The following is a 22,794-nucleotide window of genomic DNA, read 5'->3' as shown; positions in this document are numbered from 1 at the left end:
TATGGAAAAGAGAAGTCTGAGAGGGGACATGATAACAGTTTTCAAGTATGTAAAAGGCTGTTACAAAGAGGAGGAAGAAAAATTGTTTTTCTTAACTTCTGAGGATAGGACAAGAAGCAATGGGCTTAAATTGCAGCAAAGGAGGTTTAGGTTGGACATTGTATGCAAGACATGAGAAGTAATTCTTCTGCTCTACTCCGCGATGATTAGGCCTCAACTGGAATATCACGTCCAGTTCCAGGGGCCACATTTCAGGAAGGATGGGGACAAATTGGAGAAAGTCCATAGAAGAGCAGCAAAAATGATTAAAGGTCTAGAAAATGTGACCTATGAAGGAAGATTGAAAAGATTGGGTTTGTTTAGTCTGGAGAAGAGAAGACTGAGGGTGAGGGTGAGGGGGCATGATAACAGTTTTCAAGTACATAAAAGTTGTCAGAAGGAGGAGGGAGAAAAATTGTTCTTATTAACCTCTGAGGATAGGAGAAGATGCAATGGGCTTAAATTGCAGCAAGGGCGGTTTAGGTTGGACATTAGGAAATACTTCCTAATTGTCAGGGTAGATAAGCACTAAAATAAATTGCTAGAGAGGTTGTCATTGGAGATCTCAGCCACTGGAGATTTTTAGGGGATAATACTTAGTCCTTGCTTGAGTGCAGGGGATTGGACTAGAAGACCTCTTGACATTCCTTCCAGTCCTACGATTCTATAGACACTGGCCTGTTTAGGCAGTCTGGCTTGCTGGGAATATCAGAGTGTAAATCAGGGTGCTGTGCAATCTTTACACTCTAGTCAAGAGAGGTGATGGCTGGATGCCAGAAACCTTTAAAAAAAGGTGGACAACAGGGGGGGAATACAGGTGCAGTGACCCTGAACTGTGACAGAGATTTCCCCTTTTCCCCTGTCTGTGAATACATAAGTGAATTAAAATCATATTAAATTAATATCAAACATTGATATTACAGGATGTGCCAGATACAGTACTAAAATAGGGAACATTATGAAATCTAATGTAATTAAAATGTTTATAAAATGCTACTCAAATATACGTGATACAGCTTTGAGCAAAACATTGTAAACTTTAATGACTACTTACCTGCCTTTTAAGTTCTAGACATAAAATGAGACCAAGAGTGCAAGCTTTTGAACTGCATTCTATCTGTACAATCTGTCAAACAGTCATATTCTGGGATTAATATCAGACATTGAGAAATAGGCAACAAGGGGTTGACTACTACAGGTCTATTGGGAAGGAGGCCATGGTGAATTGGCCTGTAAATGACCACATTATTTTATGATCTAGGAATAATCTTTGGATTATTTTTCCTCTGTTGTATTACACCAGAGTTGATAACCAACTGGTACAAGCAAGGTCCTATTCAGAGGGAATCTGTCAAAAATCTAAACAAAGCCATTTTCCCAAGATAGTAATTGAGTATAAAGTATTTTCTATTGTGGTTGTATGATTCGATTCTGAAAGCCTGAATGGTTATATCAACCAATTTCTAGTTTATGTTTGCCAAATCACAGTCCATTATCATTTTCACTTCTTATATTCTATATTATTACTTGCCTTTGTTATGAGGATAGTTAATAAAACTAAATTCAACTCTCAAGCCCGGTTTTTTAGTTAACAATCAAAACTAAAAGAATCCTAAGATAGGTTGCAGCAGGTAATGATTAAACAATTGCTTAACTAAGGTTCATTTTATATCCTATCTTTCCTACACGGCTGAGCAGGCAATTTTGTCATTCTGTCAGCATTATACCTTGTAGTTTAACCCAAACTATCAGTTAACTCAGTTTATTGTCTTTAACCACCTTTGGGATCTTACACAAACACAACATTGGCCCAGATCCTGAAATTGATGAGACTTCTTCCATGGTTAAGTTTACATTGAAGCATTGGGGCCTCAGATTTTTAAACTTTCATCTAGGATTAAACAGTATCCGTTCACACTGATCTGTGAAAGAATGAGGATCACTGTGAATGAAAACTTCCATTCTGCCAGGCTGTCACAGCTTAGGCAATTTGCTCTCTTTTACAGAGCAAAATATTAGTTACTAAGAGTAATTATTTCTTTCACATGCTACTGTCTCAGAGAAATATCAGTTTGTTAAGTTGATCTTCAGCAATATCAGCCATGCATGACACTCTCTTTGACCCAGAAGCTAACTAGGTGGGTTTTGATCCATCTCTCACTTGAGGTTTCAGCTGCAGCATCCAATGAACTCATTTCATTTGTAAGTGAATGGTAACTTGATCTGAAACCTGTTTGTCACAGTTCAGGGCAAGTGAATCTGTATTTCCACTCATGGTGACAGGTTTCAGTGTGGTAGCCATGTTAGTCTGTATCAGCAAAAACAATGAGGAGTCCTTGTGGCACCTTAGAGACTAACAACTTTATTTGGGCATAAGCTTTCATGGTCTATAACCCACTTCATCAGATGCATGGAATGGAAAATACAATAGGCAGGTAAAAATACACAGCACACTACCAGGGGCTCGTTCACCTGCACATCTACCAATGTGATATATGCCATCATGCGCCAGCAATGTCCCTCTGCCATGTTCATTGGCCAAACTGGGCAGTCTCTACACAAAAGAATAAATGAACACAAATCAGACATCAATAATTTTAACACTCAAAAACCAGTAGGAGAACACTTCAATCTCCCTAGACACTCAATAACAGACTTAAAAGTGGCAATTCTTCAACAAAAAATCTTCAAAAACAGACTTCAACGGGAAACTGCAGAACTGGAATTAATTTGCAAACTTCACACCATCATATTAGGCCTGAATAAAGACTGGGAGTGGCTGGGTCACTACAAAAATAATTTTCCCTCTTTTGATACCCACACCTTCTTGTCAACTGTTGGAAATGGACCCCATCCACCCTAATTGAACTGGCCTTGTTAGCACTGCCCCTGCCACTCGGTAAGGCAACTCCCGTCTTTTCATGTGCCGTGTATTTATACCTGCCTACTGCATTCTCCATTCTATGCATCTGATGAAGTGGGTTATAGCCCACAAAAGCTTATGCCCAAATAAATTTGTTAGTCTCTAAGGTGCCACAAGGAATCCTCATTATTTCCACTCAGTGGTTCAGCAAGAGCACCCATTCTTGGCTTCCAGCTCCCCAACCGTTGCTTTTCTGGGTGCAGACCTGCATCTCTCACCCTTCTGATGGGAGTAATCCCAGGTTGCACAGTTCCCTACCTTCACCATGTATTTCCCAGCACAGCCATGCTGCCCAGTGACACCTGCTTGCTTTCTCTTCAGAGACCGATGACAGAGTGATGGTCAACAGACAGAAGTGCCACACAGAGTTTTCTAAGCAAGCCTACTTTATTATTAAGGTAAAAAGCAATAGAGAGAAAACAATATTAAAAACAACAAAATAACCTACACACATGCTAATAAGCTTACCAGGAATCCCCATCTTAACATGGATTCTGGCAGGATCAGTTCTTCATTTCCCCATCCAAGGAGAGTCCTTGTGATTACCAGTTCATCACAGCTTCAGCTCAGAACAAGTACACTCATGACAAGTTTAGTCCACCCTTCTATACAGACCGGGGTCTTTGATCTGGAGTTTCCAGAAGCAGGCAATTAGTATACAATTGTCTCTCTTCCCCCTCGCCCCCCTGGCTTATCTTCAAAAGGTTGGCTTTGAAGGGGAGAATTTGCATTCCCCTCACCTCAGGTACTTCCTAGGAAATGAACATCACACATATTGTTCCAAAAAGTCCTTTGAGATTCCTAATGCCTTCCAGAGATTGCATTAATCTTGTCTTCCTGCTAAAGAAATTCCATACAATCTCATAATAGTACTATCTCACTGAATTTTTAATACAGTGAACTCCAAAAATGTTAAACTTAATTCAATAAAGTTCATTCTGAAGATTACTGGATATTGTTTGTCTGTCACAGTGTCATTTATTTTGTTTAGCCGCATTGTGATTGTTGATTTTTTTTCTTTCTAAACCAACGCATACTGATGCATTTTCTTAATGCTATTATTAAAAATCTGAATAAATATATTTTCTTGGTGTTTGGTAGTTTTGGAGATGTCTCCCCTAGAATAAAATAGACTGGGATAGTAACAAGTAGATGTTAACTTTCTATAAACTCTTCTGTTTATTATAGTACCCTGAGAGTTCCCTACAGAAAAATAGCACTTCACAATGGATAACAGAAGTCTTGAACCTTTATGATCTAAAATTCTGTTGTGAACCTCTTTTATCAATGATCCTCTTCAAAGATAATTAGGAACCTTGCTCTTCGGACAACCCTTCCCCCATGCAAACAAAATCAGAGTGACAGACAATTCAGGTGTCCCGATACAACACCGAGGAGTACATTTGAAAGAGAAAGGAAATTGATGGTGGGCTGCAAGATACTACACACTGAAAAATGCATAGTTGTGAGAGCAAGAGGGGAATTTTAATACCTTTTAAATACTTTGCATTTTCCTTAGTCCAAATCGTGAATCTATATTTTCTTGTAGTGTTATATGTTCCAAGTATGTTTGGCCATATTTAACAACTCAAGAGCCTCATTCACTACTGATATATTGTTGTGTGAATCAGGGCCAACGCGTTTTAGGACCAGTGGGCAACCTTACTATACTACAAATGCCTCTAATCTAATGTGCATGTTAATTTTCCATTTGCTGTTAGTTTTGTATATAAGCTACTGTTTTCTTATTCTTTCCATAGAAAGAACAATATTTAAGGAAGTAATATTCCTTAAATAAAACAGCTCATATATTTAACCAAAAGTTTACAATACAGCACATATATGCTCCACTTGTCAGGCTGACATTTACTGGCGTCACGTGGGACAGCGACTCATACAATCTGCTCGGTGTTGATGTGATTATTTTTACTTTTAGCAACTATTTATGTCTGTTACCAATTACTTTCTGGTTGATGTGTTAAAGAAACAAGGACAGATTTAGTGGTAGCTGGTGAATTCAAATGACACGAATGACTAATATCTATTTATAGGAGTGCCGCTTTATAAAGTTCTAGGCTTCCTGTTCCATTGTGTTACATCCCTGGTGCACCAATCAGGTGGGTCTAAGGGAATATAATCTGGATATAAATGCTTTGTAGAGAATTCCTTTGTGAGAGGGCAACACCCTGATGATGTCAGTGTTTCTTAATCATATCCTGGGACTGTAACTCTGCCCCAGGTGGGCATGGCATAGGGTGTGTCTTGGGAGAATGAGAGGGGACACTCAAAATATGGGCAGGACCTTTGTGGAGTTGAGCCAAACCTCCTCTGGTATGCTGTTCATGAAGAGCCCTAGCCCAGTGGCATGATTTAGAGTAGCCCAGAAGCTACTGCAGCAGGAGTCAGCCCTGAAACTCAGGAAGCCACAGCCAGCTAGCTCTCTGGTTTAAGTCAATGGTGAGATAACTTATGAAATATAAATCAATTCTGTTTGTCTGATGTTTGCCTCAGTTAAAATGATCTTCCCTCTCTCTGCTACATCTCCCATGACTGTAAGTACGAGAGGATCAGCTTTAACTTTGAATGTTGTGACTTGTGTTGGTTTGTGTCATTGCCCAGGTCTATTTATTTCCTTTACTGCAACCCTGCTGACAAAATGGACACCTTATCTTTCTAGCCACACTGATGAGTTTTTGCCCCAGTTCAGCTACTTCATTTTCGTTGATTGTAATAATGCATAATAATCCTTCCAAAAGAAGGGGATATTTTTTTTCCTTTAGGGACAATTCAGTGCTGAGAGTCCTATCATGGCATAAATACTATTTAAAATAATAGCCAATGCTCCTTTTCACTGAAATACATGCAATTATGGCAACATTTCCTAGAATAACATAACATTTTGAAATGATTTTCATGATCACATCATTCTGTTAGCTACACAGTTAAACTGAAAGGAACTATTGCATATTTTTGGAAGGGTTGCCTCAAAAATAGAGACGAGCAGACAACAGAGGGCTGTGGGGATGAAATTCAACTCTGTGCAGAGGGTCAACACTTGGTCTATGCATCACTTAAATCCCACTTTTGGCCTCAAAACACAAATTAAGTGGAGCATAGGCTTTTTTGCTGGCCCTCTGCACAAGGGTGAATTTCACTCAGAATGAATTATTCATTAAATATTTGTTTTACTCTGTACCTGAAAAAAATCATGTTCAACTCCAATAATATTCTACTCAAAAGTTAAGCTCAGTTCCAAAAATCTTTCAACTCCCCCTCAAAAAAACAATAGAGGAAAATGGGCTCCTGATTTGGCCAGATTCTGACTGATTCATTTCCTCAAATGAATTACATGTGACTTATTGCCACCATCAACTAAACAAAACAAATGTGCGATTCATAATCACTGTGAGATATTGTCAGAACTTCAGCCCTGACCTCTTTCAATACAAGTGACAAAGGAGAAATATAATCTTAACACACTGAGACAAAGTGAATATAGAAAAAAGAGCAACTCTATTAGAAAAGTCCCCCCTTTCTGTCAACTGGGTCCAGGAAAAAGCAATAGACCATATGTTTCAAGCTTCTAAATCTGCTTTCAAGTTTCTGATGAATAAGTCCCTGTGGGGCTGTTTTTGTCAATAGCAACACTTTTTTATGGCTTGGAATTTGCCTGCTGGCAGCCACCTGGTAATAACACCACTACAAATTACTAGGGTGCTCTGTAGTTTGGAGGCAAATTAAAAAGAAATTGAGAGGGTGGGCTAAATTAAATTTAGGAACCATAAAACCTTGTTAACCACTTCTTTCTAGAACTTGTTTTGAATTGATTGCAGTTAGAAAGATCCATTAATTAATCAGGGTTGGTAAGTGTTACTGGAAAAATACTCAAAATGAGTTATTTCATGCCCCATAACTGTTTAGTTAGTGCCCCTAGGATCCAATTTCCAACAAGTGTCTCTTATTTTGTCTCTTTCTAAAATTTGTGTCAGATGTACATATGTTCTGAACTACATTTTCATCGAGTAACATAATTGCGAGAGTGAACTATGAATATAAAGCTAAAATAAGGTCATGATATTCCATTCTTCTTGGTTAATGACCTTGCAGAACTGGAGTGCTATAGTGCCTTTGGAATGTGATTTCCAAGTCTGCACAATATTCATGTGCTTAGACATGAAAGTATACAAAGTGCGTATTATACATAAGAAGCCTGGAGATTCTCATTTATACTACAGCCCTTTTAAAATGCTCCGACAGTGTAAAGGGGTCTGGATATAAATGAGAATGAAGCCCAACATCTCTAGTAGTATTAAAATAACTTCTGTGCCAGTTCAAAATATTCAGAACATCTTTGTGCTGTTAACATTATTAATGCTTTGTCATGGTGAGGAACATAAACTGTTATAAAAACAGTTAAGTGAGTTAATATTAGTTGTTAAAAACTGAATGCAGTGGCCATTAAGATATGTACATGCCTTACTGAGAAACTACAAAATCTTTTTATTGTAACTCTAGCTTCTACTCTCTCAACTTTTTAGTTTATGATGCTCACTTGTGGTATCATATCTTTATTACACTGTAAGGTTGGGTTTTTCAAAATAACCTAACAGTGTTAGGCAGCCAAATCTGATTGATTTTTATTTGGGAATTCAGTGCCCAACTTCCTTAGGCTCCTTTGAAAATCCCAGCCTAATCTCCTCCAAAGAAAGTGCTACGGATAAGCATGACCATGTTCTATGAGTATCTTCAAGGGTAGAAGATTTTTGATAGTAGAGGGCTCTTTAATCTAGCAGACAAAGGAATAGCAAGATCTAATGGCTAGAAGCTGAAGCTAGATTGACATGATAGCAGGATAGAAATAAGGCACTTTCCTTTTCTCAAATTAGAGTAATTAATCATTGGAGCAATTTACCAAGGTTTGTGGTGGATTCTCCATCATCTCAAGCTTTTAAATTGGCAAGAGATGTCTTTCAAAAAATATATGCTCTAGTTCAAGCACAAGATATGGGTTTTATCCAGGAATTACTGGGTCAAATTCTATGGCCTATGTCATGCAGAAGGTTAGAAAAGATCATCATGGGGGGAGGAATAGCTCAGTGGTTTGAGCATTGGCCTGCTAAACCCAGGGTTGTAAATTCAATCCTTAGGGACCAGGGGCAAAAATTGGGGATTGGTCTTGCTTTGAGCAGGGGGTTGGACTAGATGACCTCCTCCGGTCCCTTGCATCCCTGATATTCTATTATTATAATGGTCCCTTCATGCAAACAAAAAAGGCAGTATAGCTATCCCAATCATGTTGATTTGATTTGAAGGAAACATACACACTTCTGCATGTCCATAATAGTAAGCAGCAGCAGTTGGTGACTAGATACAAAGGATGTCCCTCCTTTGAATAATATATATATTTTTGGAAGCACTGACAAGGCACTGTTCACTGAAGAGATGTAAAATGTGCTTTCACACGCTCAAATCCTGCCTCCTGTGCCAGCCCTGATTAAAGAGGCTTGGCAGAGTTCTGTGGAAATTAAGAAAGCCATTCTCTTCTGCAGACTATGAAACAACAGTGGAGTCACTCTGCAACAACTAATTGAAGGCCTGAGGCTCCGGTAGCCCTCACTGCTTCTGTGCCTCAGCACATGGTGCAAGAGCAGATGAATCTTTGTGCCAGTGGATCTATTGGCAAATATACAGGAGATCAGACTAGATTACCACCATGGTCCCTTCTGGCTTTATAATCTCTGAATCTATGCATTTGTGAAATACTTCTGAGTATGGTCACAAATGATTCCCTATTGGAGCTCAGGTGGATGCTGTACATGAATCATGAGCTTCAGAAATCTCCATCTTTCTCCCACTTGTGCAGCAGAATTTAATTGATTCAACAGCATCTCAGGCCCTCATAGTTTCACAGGTTTAGCTCTTTATAATTAGATATCATAAACTCTGCATACTAATAGAGATTCAGCATGCAAAGGGAAACAAAACCCTGAACCTTAATACACTCAAACTTTGGGGAGGCTTTAGAATCAGAACTTTAATGTGAATCAAAATTTGAAAGCTGGCTGGCTTCTATTTGTTATGGTGCACTGAACCAACATATCAGATTTAAACTCTCACAACATTTGGAGAGTCCAAAATTGCGATCTGAAATTTGTGTCTCATGCTCAACTCAGACTATGACCATGTCTCAGAGAATGTGCCAAAGGGCCCAAAGGAATCTAACTTCACCTCATCATAATCTCAGAAGAGTAAGGAAAATTGTAATTAGCACCTCAATCTCCAGAAAGATATTACTATTTAAAAACAAATAAAACCACTTTATTTCAATATTTTTGTCTGTGCATTAATGTTTATATTCTAGGTTCTTCCTCTAATGACACCACAGTTAGATGCTTTGAATGGTTTACCTGGTATCTAAATATCCTTTGGTTGAAATTCATATACCCTTATAAACAACCAGGGGAAAAAATGTGATAGACCTACTGTGGTGTCACATGAGAAACACTTCCAAGTCTCAGTGTTTTGCTTTGATAGTTTTCAAAAGAACAGAATTTTATCATGTTGACTGTGATAAACCATGAACAGCCTTCGTACCATTCATCCTCTCATTCTCTTTGTATTCTTTCATCAAAGCATATTTTTAAAGGTTGCATTTTAATACAACAAGGTATTATTTTGAAAAGAAAGGTAACATGTAAAGTTCAAAAACCATCAGCTCAGTAATGCTAAAAACTATCATGCTGCCAGTTTGTTTTGTTCTTTCACTTATTGACTTTAGGGGAGCATTTTTATTTTATTGCATAGGGGAATTAACCACAAAGCTCTCCATGGGACTTCTGTGGGTAATGCCCTCCACACCAAACAGAAAATATAGTTGATAAGGCTTCAGCATGTCTTACTTTGTTAGTTCAAAGCTATGAATTTTTAAATACCCAAGTGTCCATGTTTTTTTAAATATGGTTTGGTTAACCAGCATCTGGCTATAATAAGAGCCGACATTTTGACATGCACTTTCTGTAATTTGTACAGCTGGATTCAATATACTTGGGCCAACTTCAGGTCACAGTTGCTTTAGTGTTTATCAGAGTAACATTATTCAATTTGTGGGTGTGACTCTGATTTAAGCAGCTATAACTCAGAGCAGAATTTATATTACAGCCCAGACCAATCTGTATTCTTCTATTACATTAAAATCACAGTGTAACACAGTAGCTGGTCCCTGTGAGTAGATCAGGCCCAGTTCCCATGTCAGCACCTGGGCCCAACTGAGCCAATTAAAGGGGGCATGGCTACACCTAGGGCTATAAAGACCTGTCAGAGGGGAGAAAGAGAAGATGTTATTGGGACAGTGTGACTGGGGGATAGAAGCCACAGAGGATTGGAGCTAACTCCTGTTGTGGATCCCTGGAGCAAGGGGCCAGGTGCCCAAAATGGTAGACCTGGGGCCAGTGTTCCAGAAAGGAAGAAAGACTGACTGGAAAGCTGCAAGAAACAGGATCACCAGAGACCCTTGAAGGGGAGGTTATGAAACCCAGGACAAAGGATGAGCTAAGGGACTATTTCTGTTTGTGTTATTTGCTTATATTTGCACAATAAACCATCTTATAGGAGACGGGGTGTTGCAGAGTACATTTGGAAGCCTGGGGAGAAGCCATGCTGTGTAACACACTTATTTAAAAGAACACTCCTTTAACAAGAGAACCCCTCTCAAAAGAGCCAGTGTCAGACTGACTGTATTCCCATTTACCGCACAGAAACTCTTTGGGAATTAGACTGCCACTAATACTCAATTTTTTCCAATTTCAGCCAGCACAATCAACAAATATTTCAAAGAGGTACACCAAAAGCTGCTATCAGGTTGTGAAATTGAGCCAAGCAGGAAAGATCAAGTTGTTCCATTCTCATGTCAGTGAAAAATTCAGATATACAGTGCAATGTTATCTGCATTTCTCCTTGCACAACAGCAATTGCCAAAGAATCCTTGCAATAAACACAATTTTCATTGCTACATATGATGTTCTTGTAAGTGATACCAATAGGTTGTGTACTGTGTATCAGAGTGTGTGTGCATGCGCCCAAGATTATCCCTATGATTTTTATGTAATATTTGTTCTGCTGTCTACAGTAGGAGAATTAAATAGAGTAAACATTCATTTGATTCTGACTGAAAGATTAACTGTTCATAGCAGTTTTTTGTTGAAGAAATATGACCTCAATGACCCTTGTAACTCCAGGAATGAGAAAACCATTTGTAATTTACAGACAAAAGGAGATTTGAGCTCAGTAGAGGCCCAGATTTGGTATTTTTGCCTACTTGTACACTAAGTGCATCCTTGGGTATCCTTTAGAGCTTTATGATGCATCCTGTGAATGAGCACTGGGTAGATAATACTAATAGACAGAGATAAGGATCTGTTACAGCTATCATTTAACTTTGCAAGATGCCATGAAGAAATAAAATAGACCTCACATGCTGAAAAACAGCTAAGTGGTGGGATTTCATTAACTAAATGTAAATAAAACCAACATAACTACATATTTAACATCCCGGAAAGCATTTTTTTCCACAGCTCATAACAGTAATAGGTGGAATAGTAAATACCATGAAGTATATAATATTGTTTAACCTATTCAGATCCTGCCACAAAACCAGAATACAGAAACGTAGGTGTATTCTGAATGACAAACAATACATCAGAATTCTCATGTGTTGATTCTCAACCAAAAAACAAACAAACAACAACAAATGGAAAATTCATTTCCTATGAATTGTGACTCAGTTTCTTCCAGAAACAGAGGAATTACACAGAAACTCAGAGCTGAGCCCACGCGCAAATAATTTCAAATACTCATTAAAGTAGTATTAATACACATTTTATGAATAGGTAGAAAGATAAACCAGTCAACTACTTTATTTCATTCCAGTTGATAGTGTTGAATTCATTAACCATGAGGAATGCGCTGGTAAAAACATTATTCTGTTTAACATTTATTTTGAAAGATTAATGAACAGGATAGATTGATATTGAAGTCTAAGTAGTGTACTTGTCTGGAAGATAAAATGACATAAGAACTGTCTAGCTTCAGAACAAAGCACAATCAGCAATATTCTATCACTAGTAGATCTGGACAATAATATCTGTGAAAAGAATAATTATTTTCCATACTTTGATTTTCTGTACAAGTTAACTGCTTCTATCATTAGTGTGTTAATAAATAGCTTTTCCACCATATATAGTAACGTTCATTTAAGGGTGTCACAGAATGCCAAACATTTATTAATCACAGTGAGATATTTTGTGCACGGACAGAGATTCTGATCCACGCTATACTGGTGTAAATCTGGAGTAACTTAATTGGTGTCAGAGGAACAAATTTAAATGTAATGCAAATGGAAGTGTAAATTATATGTTAGATGTAAATTGGTCAGAAAACAGGTATGAATAGATGCAAAATTAGTAGCAAAGCAGAAAAAATTCCACTAATTTGCCATTCAATAGGGGCGCAAAATGCCATTTACAGCACAGTGATTCAGTGTTCCGTGGGGACCATATTCAGCTCTTGTGGTTCAACTCCCAGAGATGTCAGTAGAATCTGTATCTATTTAAGTTGGGGCACATAGGTGTACTGTAGCTAAGCATGGAGCCTGCTTTATATTACAATTCCTTTGATGTTTCTGATCCTTATGTTCCTTAGCTAGATAACACTGTTGTGTCTGATTTGACTTTCACTAACAGCAATGTAAATCAGGAGCAAGTCCGTTGAAGTCAATAATATCACGTTTGTTGAGGAGAGCATCTGAATGCCAAATTAAGAGTATTTCTTAGTCACACAATGAGTGCAAGTGGCAAACGGACGGTAGTCATTCAACTTATACAACCCCCAATGAAGTCTCTTGGCCCATTTTAGGGGTGTTATATATACTTATTTCATCAGAAACGTGTACCACAGAGTTTAAATTATTTGTACAAATTCACACAGAGCCATTGAGAGAAAGCGGAATAAAATGCAAGAATCCTGACTTCTACTTCTAGCTCTAAGCATGAGGGCACACCCTGTATTTACACACTTATAATGCAGAATTTCATATATGAAATACATAGATCCTTATAAGCCTGGTCTAATGCCCATTCAGGTCAATGGGAGTCTTTCCATTGACTTCAATGCATTCTCCTTTATAGCATATAGGGTAAAATGTTCTTTTTGTGTTTAGTTTTTATTTCGTAATAGCATAACGTGCTGATAAGGAACTTATTTCATGGATTTCCCCTTCTTTCCAATTTGATTAATTGATTTTTATCTAACCCTGTCACAAATGCATATCTTCTAGTACCACAAATACATAAGAAAATATGCTTGATAATCATGTTAAGCCTTGCAGTCTATCTGAAACATGTGAGCTGCTTCAAATATTCTCTGTTCAATTACAAAATTAAGATCACCATAAACATATTTCATAACAGTAGATTAATTAAAAGGATATAAACATAGACAGAATGTGTTAGAATATAAGCAGTTTAAAAACTACTATTTCCTATCACCTAATCTTATAAAGTTGTCGTAATGTATATTGAATGAGGCCTAAAACCTGAATGCCTACCCCAAAATTCAAAGAATACTCAAATCTTAAACTATAAAAAAGTTTAGTTAACTTTTTTTAAAATGTTTTTTCCTTGTTTTGGCTAAAAGCCAAATATTACACTATTGCAAGAAAAAACGGTCTCACAATATTTCTATCCCAGACAAAATCAGGACACACATGAAATCTGATGAGAGCACTATTTCATGAGATTTTCTGTCTAATTTTCATATCTATAAGATTTGGATGCTTTTGAAAAAACTTGGCAATTTTTTCCCAAAGTAAACCATTTGAAGTATTTCTTCTCTCTAAGCAATCATGCAGTGAGTGGCCTTCACCCTTCTTTTCCCATCCCTCCAGACCTAGGTAAGCCATATTTAAGTTCTGCTGACTGAGAAAATGACAGGTAAAGCCATTGCAAAAATGGGGTCTTCCGTGTCTCAGCATAACTCTAACAAGCAAATGTTTTATTTAGAAAAACTTGCAGGCAGATTAGCTGTATGTGCCAAAGAGCTTGCAATGAGGGAGAAAATGCTTCACAATAATAAAGTGAGTTTATAATCCTCTCTCATTTAACGTAGTCTCTGCTGTGTGCTGCCTGTGAGGATATGAAGAAGAAAGGCATGTTGGAACAGTCACAATGATGTCCTGTCATATATGATAATCTGGCGAAACACAGAGAAGAAAATGTTGTTTGTGGTTCTAAAACCTAAAACTGCAGAAACGTATTTCTGTTGTATAACTACTACATGCACAGGTCTTTCCAGATACACATTTTTGCTGCCACAGAATCTCTGCTTCATCTGGTGATATGAAACTGAACAATGGCACCCAGTGATCAATTATTCATCCCATATACAATACCTACTACTTAATGAATTCTTTTTGTACTGGAAGACTGCAATGCACAATTTCACCTTGGCAATTACCTAAGGATACATGTAGGATTTATTATTGTAGAAGAAAGGTAGGGAATGGAAGACAGCTTTGCTTTGTTCTGTTTAGCTGTTTTTGGTTTGAGGTTCTTTTCTCATCAGCTCCTTTCTAACTCATCCTGAAGTAACTGCTCTGGTCTGGTGTAGGTGATTGCTTGTTCGCATTCGAAAAACCAGTCACTGATTAAGAATTCTCTAAGTAAGAAAGCTAAATCACCAGATTGGCAGTGCACATATTTATTTGGTACAGCAGTTTATATACTGAGCTAAAAAGAAAATCAGCTGCTTAGAAGTAGAAAATTAAATGAGAGGCAAGAAAACCATTTTTAATAATGCATGCAATTGTAAAGAGATTAATAGGATGCATTAAAAATAATTAAAAGATGATAGAGACAGCTCTATAAACTGTTACACTTATCTTTATCATCCCAAAAGTGTGATAGGTGCTATATAGAATGCAAATATGTGGTCCTTGCCCCAAAAGATCTCAATCTACAGAGAGAATGTGTGGATGAAGGATGCTAAAAAGGATTCAACAAAATGCAAAGTGCCTGAGCACTGTTAAAATGCATACACATCTTGTTAGGTCCAGGGTTTGGAGATTTTTTAAATTTTATTTATATGTATATTTTTTCTATAGTCTTAAATTCTTAACACTTCTTTGATGGGAGATTAGGGTTTACAGGCCTTCTATGAGGAATAAATGAGAAGCTTGAAACTCATTACTGGACATGCCAATTGACAAATGTGCATGGATGGAAACACACATTGATAGTTATTATTCACAATAATCTCAGTCCATGACTCTCTATTTAAATAACTCCATTTGTGGGTGTCAGAGCTATTTTCTCTTACCTTACATTCATATCTCATTTCACATGACTGAGTGAGTTGGTGTAATTGGAATGCAATGTAGTTGATTTCCTACCCCTTGCCATACTTTCTATCCTCTCGGCATTGTTATCTCAGTATTGTTGAGAAACCTCTGTAGTTGCAATAGTTTACTTATTAAAACAATTATTAATTTTACAATAGATTATTTTGGAGGGCCAGAGAGGTTTTCAAGGAGGGGGAGCTAGGCTGTAGCTTTCTATGTCATTAGAGAGAGAGAGAGAGAGAAAACCCTGACTTTCCCTGTGATTTGACAGAGTACAGTCAACTGCCCATGCCTTCAGAGTCTGAAGCAGTCTCGTCACAGAATCATAGAATCACAGACTTTAAGGTCAGAAGGGACCATTATGATCATCTAGTCTGATCACCTGCACAATGCAGGCCACAGAATCTCACCCACCCACTCCTGTATCAAACCCCTAACCTACGTCTGAGCTATTGAAGTCCTCAAATCATGGTTTAAAGACTTTAAAGTGCAGAGAATCCTCCAGCAAGTGACCTGTGCCCCATGTCGCAGAGGAAGGCGAAACCCGCCCACAGCCTCTGCCAATCTGCCCTGGAGAAAAATTCCTTCCCAACTCCAAATGCGGTGATCAGTTAAACCCTGAGCATGTGGGCAAGACTCACCAGCCAGACACCCAGGAAAGAATTCTCTGTAGTAACTCGGATCCCACCCCATCTAACATCCCATCACAGGCCAATAGTCAAAGATCAATTAATTGCCAAAATTAGGCTATCCCATCATACCATCCCCTCCATAAACTTATCAAGTTTAGTCTTGAAGCCAGATATGTTTTTTGCCCCCACTCCTCCCCTTGGAAGGCTGTTCCAGAACCTCACTCCTCGGATGGTTAGAAACCTTCATTTAAGTTCAAGTCTAAACTTCCTGATGGCCAGTTTATATCCATTTGTTCTTGTGTCCACGTTGGTACTGAGCTTAAATAATTCCTCTCCCTCCCCGGTATTTAACCCTCCAATATATTTATAGAGAGCAATCATATCTCCCCTCAGCCTTCTTTTGGTTAGGCTAAACAAGCCAAGCTCTTTGAGTCTCCTTTCATAAGACAGGTTTTCCATTCCTCAGATAGGGGGTAGGGGGACAAGTCGAGTAATTTGCCCCAGGCCCCGGGCCCCACAGGGCCCCCACAAGAATATAGTATTATATAATATTGCAACTTTTTTTTTAATGGAAGGGGTCCCCGAAATTGCTTTGCCCCAGGCCCCCTAAATCCTCTGAGCAGCCCTACCTCAGATCATCCTAGTAGCCCTTCTCTGTACTTGTTCCAGTTTGAATTCATCCTTCTTAAACATGGGAGACCAGAACTGCACACGGTATTCCAGATAAGATCTCACCAGTGCCTTGTATAACAGGACTAATACCTCCTTATCTCAACTGGAAATATCTCGCCCGATGCATCCCAAGACCTCATTAGCTTTTTTCACAGCCATATCACATTGGCTGCTCATAGTCATCCTGTGATCAACCAATACTCTGAGGTCCTTCTCCTTCTCTGTTACTTCCAACTGATGCATCCCCAATTTATAACAACAATTTTTTTGTTATTAATCCCTAAATGCCTGACCTTGCACTTTTCACTATTAAATTTCAGCCTATTACTATTACTCCAGTTTACAAGGTCATCCAGGTCTTCCTGTATGATATCCGGGTCCTTCTCTGTCCTTTAGGCTGTTTGCAAGAACTAGACAATTTATTAGGCTGTGCTTCATCGAGTCAAATGGCCAAAGACTTTCCCTCACAGGTACAATATTTTGTAATGCTGACACACAAAAGTGTAGAGGATAACAAATGTTTCATTGTATATTGGCTCAAGTTACACTGTGGGCTAGTGACCGCAACAATTCTTTATTCAGAGATGCCATTGTTTTTCCAGACTTTTCAGTCCCATTAGAGGTATTGGTGGAGATGTGAACTCATTTATCTATGCAATGGAGTAATAATTTTTCACAAGTGTTAAATTCATTTTCATTTTATAAAATGTGCTTATCTAGCAAGTTTGAAGCACATGTAAAATAGTCACAAAATGATAAACAACTCATTAACAGTATCACGCTAAATGGAGCCTCCCCAGAATAGCTGAACAGACAAGCTTTATGCCATACCCTGAAGATCAATAGAATCTAGCACTACTGGAGAAGTAAGTTCCAGAGTTGATGGCTCTCCACTGGAAAACAAAACAAAACAAAAACCCCTTTTCTAAGTTCTAAGATGTTTGAATCTAGAAGCTGCTAATGAAAGTGACTCAAACGCACAGAGAGTATGCCCAGTGGTCTGTGATGGGATGTTAGATGGGGTGGGATCTGAATTACTACAGAGAATTCTTTCCTGGGTGCTGGCTGGTGAGTCTTGCCCACATACTCAGGGCTTAGCTGATCGCCATATTTGGGGTCGGGAAGGAATTTTCCTCCAGGGCAGATTGGCAGAGGCACAATTCGCCTTCCTCTGCAGCACAGGGCACGGATCACTAGCTGGAAGATTCTCTGCAGCTTGAGGTCTTCAAACCACAATTTGAGGACTTCAATAACTCAGACATAGGTTAGGGGGTTGTTATAGAAGTGGATGGGTGAGATTGTGTGGCCAGCATTGTGCAGGAGGTCAGACTAGATGATCATAATGGTCCCTTCTGACCTTAAAGTCTATGAGTCTATGAGAGAGAATAAGTCTTTTTTGTAGACAAGACCTAAATCATACAGGGCTTTAGAGATCAAGTTAATCACTTTGAATTGCACTCAGACATGATTAAGCGGGTAATGCAGATAATTGATAGAGATGTTGTATGTTCCTTAGAATTCCACCATCAATATTCTTGACTGGTGTCCAAGGGCATGCAGTTGTTAAACAGCCAAATGTGTTGAGTGTGTGGGAAAATACCAGGAAAAGGCCTTTTCAAAATATTTTCCCAGGAAAGGGTACCCCTTAACAAGCATTTTAACCACACTCTAACCCTCTGCAAATTATTCTATTTGAACACTGTTGTGATCACAGACATACTCAGGAATACGCTTTGAGATCCTAAATCTGCAAACACTTACACAAATGTATAAATTAATTAGGATTATTCAACTGTGTAAAGTTAAATAAATAACTTTTCAGGGTTGGACTTATTTGTTTGCAGGTGGATGTTGCCCTTCTTCCTTACTGGGGGACACTCAGGAAAATTAATCTAAATTAACTTGTAAAGTGCATTAGTTAAACCACATTAAACCCCTCATGTGGATGCTCTCATTCAAAATTAAAGTGACCTTAATTTGATTTATCTTAATCCAGTTTGGAGCATCCACACAGGGGTTTAACATAGTTTACATGCGCTACTTTAATTCGTATCTTTAGTTAATTCAGATTAATTTTTTCTGCGTGCTGCCATGTAGACAAGCCCTTAGATATGATTATGAGACACTTTGAGTTATCCCTCCTTTTTGTGCATGTTATTCTGGTATACAAGATTCATCATTCAATACAGTTGCCCCTCATTTAATGATAAAAATGATGGCAAAGCAGGCTCCTGCATGAGTGACAGTAGGTTAAAATTTGGGTTTTCCTAGCACTGGCAATGATAATGTAGGCAAGCAAAACATATATACCTTTAAGAAACCTGCTAGTTTTCTAATGAAAACTGCTAGCTAATAATATTGGTTACCAAACAGCTTGACCCATGAAAATTTGGATGCCCAGTATTTGGCAAGATCTCCTTCAAAGCTAGTATATGCGTTCCACCTCATTACTTTATGAATACTTTACTTGTTAACACCCGGAAACACATTTCCATTCCCAGACTAGCATGGGTGAATTGGAGGGATTCTTTATTAATTGCTTTTAACAGGAGGACACGTTTAACTAAGTTAACAAACATATGCTTGCTAACTGGAAACTGCATAAAACTTTAATTTAATTTCCCTCTAATTACAATATTCTCCCATCCTCTAGGAACACAACCTCAAAACTGCAGCTGTGCATTAGGGTTATTGTGTTAACTTTTAAAGAATGGAATTAGACTTAAAAATTTAACTGAGCCAGCCATGTGGACAAAAACCTACAGTGAGAATAGCATAGAATTAAACCCATTGGCCTTGCTTATATTAAGCCTTAACACAGCTTAACTATATTACAGATATAGCTCATAATAAGGGAGTGGTTGGGTCATTACAAAACCTAAACCTAATTTCCCCAATACTAATTTCCCCCTACTGTTACTCACACCTTCTTGTCAACAGTCTGAAATGGGCCACTCTCATTACCACTTCAAACCTTATTTTTCCTCCCTTGCTCTCCTGCTGTTAATTGAATTGTCTCATTAGACTGACCTCACACTTGGTAAGGCAACTTCCATCCTTTCATGTATTTATACCTGCTGCTGTATTTTCCACTCCATGCATCTGATGAAGTGGATTCTAGTCCACGAAAGCTTATGCCCAAATAAATTTGTTAGTCTCTAAGGTGCCACAAGGACTCCTTGTTGTTTTTGGTGATACAGACTAACACGGCTACCACTCCAAAACTCATAATAAGGTTTTCACAAGATTGAACACAGGGACTTTTAGAGCATTAAAGGATATGAAAATTTAATTTATGTTCATATAATGATTTAATAAAAATGAACAACTTTTTCCAATGTATTATTTATCTTATTACAAGCCTTTATGAGAAGCGCTCTGCTGTAGCATCTGAGAGCACTTTCATAGTTTAGAAATCAGTGGTGGGCAATCTGCGGCCTGTCAGGGTAATCCACTGGCGGCCTGCGAGACAGTGTTTACATTGACCATCTGCAGCCATTGTCGCCCGCAGCTCCCAGTGGCCAGGAACGGCGAACCACAGCACCTGGGTGCAGCGAGCAGCCATGCCTGCAGGTGGTCAATGTAAATGTTGTCTTTCGTCCCACCACCAAAGTACCCTGATGGGCCGTGTGCAGTCCGCAGGCTGCAGGTTGCCCACTACTGGTTTAGATACATCAAAATCTTTGGAGGAATGGTGTAAATCACTGGTAAATATCAAGAGAGCTATGCCAATTTACACCAGCTGAAGATATTGGCCATCAAATCACATACATGGGGATACCGCAACTTACCATTATGAGGAGGCCTGGACAAAATCATGTGACATACTCAGAATCAGATGTATTCTCAGCAGGAGAAAATTCCAGATATGAAGGCTCGCTACAGAGCATGGCCTACTGCTGGGACCCATCTTGCCAGACAAAGTTGTCATGGAAAGGACACTGAAGGAGAAGCAGTCTGGACCACTTAGGATTTTATAGATGGCAATAGAAAACTTGAATTTCACCTGAAGTAAATAGGCAGCTACTGTACAGACTAGAACATAAGTGTTATATACTCCTTCTAGTCTGCCCTTGTTGGACAGTAAGGAGTTATATGTTGCACTAGGTGAACCTTCTCAGAGGCCCTCAAGGCACTTCAGATTGTTAAACCTTGGGTTGAGTGCTGTAGCTATTTTTAGAAATCTCACATTGGTATCTTCTTTGTGTTTTGTCCAATCTGCAACGAAAGTGTTCTTAAAACGGAAATCTGCTGGGTCATCATCTGAGAATGCTATAACATGAAATATATGGCAGGTAAAACAGAACAGGAGATGTACAATTCTCCCCAAGGAGTTCAGTCACAAATTTAATTAACACATGATTTTTTTAACTGGCATCATCAGCATGGAAGTATGTTGAGTTACTTTTTTGAGTTAATTGCCTGAGTTAACTGTGATTAATCAACAGCCCTAAAAATAATAGCTTGGTAGCTAGCTCTTAGATCTCACAGAAGTTTACAAAGAAGTCAAGTATCACTATTCTCATTTTACAGATGGGGAAATTGAGGCACAGAGAGAGGTGAAGTGACTTGCTCAAGGTAACTGAGCAGGCTAGTGGCTGAGCCAGAATAAGTACTGTAGAAATTTAAAGAACACCCCTACATCCTTTGCTGTGCTACACTTTGACATTAGCTGAATGATGCACCTGCTAAAAGTGTGTTTAGTGTGGACAGTCTAGCTTTCTGAGAGCATATTTGTAACTATATGCAGCCTCATCCCAAAACAGCAGCTGCTACTGTTTTCATGTTTCTTTAGCATCTTAAAATATACTTATACATGGTGATTACTTAGGACTGGTGGATTTAAATCAGGAAAGATGCAAAGGTGCACTTCTGTATATACAGTTAATGTATTCCTTCTTCATACAACATCTTTGCCAAAGTTACTTACAGTTCTTTTGCAGAAAGAGGCTGATGTCTTTGACAAAGTTTTCAAATGTGGGCGCCTTAAGTTGAGCATCTAAATTCTTTTTTAGGCACCCAAATAAAAATTAATTGCTTTTCAGAAGTACTGAGTAACCACAGATCCCAATGAAGTCAATATGTTTTTCAAGTGCCTAACTCAAGGCAGCTGGGACAAGTTACCCAAATAAAGATTTAGGTTATCTAAATGAGTTCCCTGGTGCATTTCTGAAATGTTGTTCCAATAGCCTGTAATACTAGTTCCATATTACTATGTAGAAAAAAGATGGATTCAAACACACATACAATTAATTCTTCTCTCTGCAAATATCTAAGTGGCTACTTTTGTGCTCTAAAGAAAACTGACACGTCTGTATGTCCTGCAATTGAACACTCTGACGAGAGCTTTTATGTGCTCTACACATTTATAAGGCTCAAACCAGTTTATGACATAAAGCCCAATCATCATGAACATGAACTGCTGCTGCTTAGGGCTGAAGATAAATATTCTCCTTTTAAAATACTTTCATCCTTTGTCCCATAAATCTGTTACTATAGTGACTATGTCTCTAGTGTTGCTCACCATGACACTTTCAATTGACTAGCTGCATTACCATTTATCATTAGATCTCAGCTACCAATGTCCTAACCGTCTTCTAGACTAAAAAATCTTACACAGGTCAGCTTGGCTAAGCAAATAGCTAAGCTGGTCCCTTCAAACTCCCTGAGAAAAGAATTTATTTTTACAAAAAATGTTGTAAATTAGTGGCTAGAGGCATTATGCTGGATTAACCATCTGTATTCTTTCCTTCTCTGCAAAGTGTCATTAACTGTTTAAATGAAATCTTCCAGAAGAAAATGAATCCTGTCGTTCCTGAAATATACCAGTTTGTTACTGTGTTGTCTGGCCTAAAGAGCTGTGTATTTTATAGCCAGCAGTCCTTCTCAAGGGCACTACATCTATCCAGATATTCTGTTGGATTCATACTGCAGTTATAGTTTTCTTATTCACGAAGCCAAAACCTAGCATGCATTGAGAGCTAACATAATAGTGGCAATCTATTTCCTAGGCCCTGATGCCCTTGCCAAACTCTATAATCTGTTTCTTACTACAGTACAACTTCCATTTCATATTCTTTTTGACTAGTGAGATAGACCAAGGGTCAATAAGCATGTCGGCTTCCCACTAAACATTT

At 38.4% G+C, this 22,794-nt stretch overlaps 1 protein-coding gene across 2 annotated transcripts in view; it reads right to left on the bottom strand.

The window, feature by feature from the left end:
* Positions 1-22,794, bottom strand: part of NRG3 (neuregulin 3) — a 935,382-nt gene that overhangs the window by 267,532 nt on the left and 645,056 nt on the right. The gene's annotated exons all lie outside the window — the stretch shown is intronic.

Source organism: Mauremys mutica, chromosome 7 (assembly GCF_020497125.1).
Source record: "Mauremys mutica isolate MM-2020 ecotype Southern chromosome 7, ASM2049712v1, whole genome shotgun sequence".
Lineage (NCBI taxonomy): Eukaryota > Metazoa > Chordata > Testudines > Geoemydidae > Mauremys > Mauremys mutica.
This window is presented reverse-complemented; position numbering and strand designations above follow the sequence as displayed.